Here is a 1,032-nt window from a genome sequence, read left to right as displayed (position 1 = left end):
TATATATATATATATACAGTGTATGTTTTGTTATTCGTGTTTCTCTTTAATCATTGTCAACTGTTTTGTGCACTGGAAGTCAGACTGCCAAAGTGAAAAAGAAAAGTTCAAGCCCTGGCTGGAGGTCTAAAAATACCCAAACGTTGGCTCATGTAATACTGTGGTTGCATGCCTAATGGAAAACAGGAAGGAAGTGATGGAGATACTATAAAAATAACAGAAGATGACTGCAAGCAGCTCTCCAATAATTTACTGAGATTATCATTTAAAAAAAATCCCCTATGATCCAATTCAGACTTGAACATAAGTTGATCTAAATGATTGTATTTATTGCTCGGACGGTTGATCTTAACACTAAAAACGAAGACCAAACAGAGCTGGGAAAAGCAAACAAGTTGTCTCTGCTCCCAGCTCCACAGTCACATAAAAGCAGAGTAAACACTGTAAACTGACCGGGAGATGAAATATTGAGGGTTGGCTGATTATATTCCTAAATGCTCTATAATTATGGCACTGTTTTAATCTCTAATGATTTAAAGTGATTCACAGTGTTTTTTTATTCACCCGTTCATACAATAATTTCTACTGTGTATTTATACACACTTATAATGGACTTTATTTTTACTGACTCGGGTATCTGACTAAGTTCAGCATCCTGTCTCTGTGTTCTGACTCAACTTTCTATTTATGCCGAAAAATAAATTGTTTCTGATCTGATCTTTCTTTACGACAAGGTCACGATTACGACAGGTTTCTGTGGTGCTGATTCTCAGAAACCCCACAAAGACTCATGCACACCTCTGCTCATTTTCTTTATTATCTTTGCCATCTGAAAATGTGCAGCTCAAACTTGACCTTTTGCACCCAGAAATGCAGCACTGAAACACACACGCACAACATTTGACAACATTTAACGTTCTCTATTTGATGGTGAAACTGAATGAACTCTTGCAAATATGTCTTTTTTTTATCTTATTAGATCTTGACCTCGTGTTAATGACTGTGTAGGAGACTTTTGATGTTTTAAATATT

General features: G+C 35.9%; 1 protein-coding gene across 1 annotated transcript in view; it reads left to right on the top strand.

Moving 5' to 3' along the window:
* The window catches only part of perm1a (PPARGC1 and ESRR induced regulator, muscle 1a), a 25,338-nt gene that overhangs the window by 12,775 nt on the left and 11,531 nt on the right, over positions 1-1,032 (top strand). The window lies entirely within an intron of this gene.

This window comes from Austrofundulus limnaeus, unplaced genomic scaffold (assembly GCF_001266775.1).
Source record: "Austrofundulus limnaeus strain Quisiro unplaced genomic scaffold, Austrofundulus_limnaeus-1.0 Scaffold134, whole genome shotgun sequence".
NCBI lineage: Eukaryota > Metazoa > Chordata > Actinopteri > Cyprinodontiformes > Rivulidae > Austrofundulus > Austrofundulus limnaeus.
This window is presented reverse-complemented; position numbering and strand designations above follow the sequence as displayed.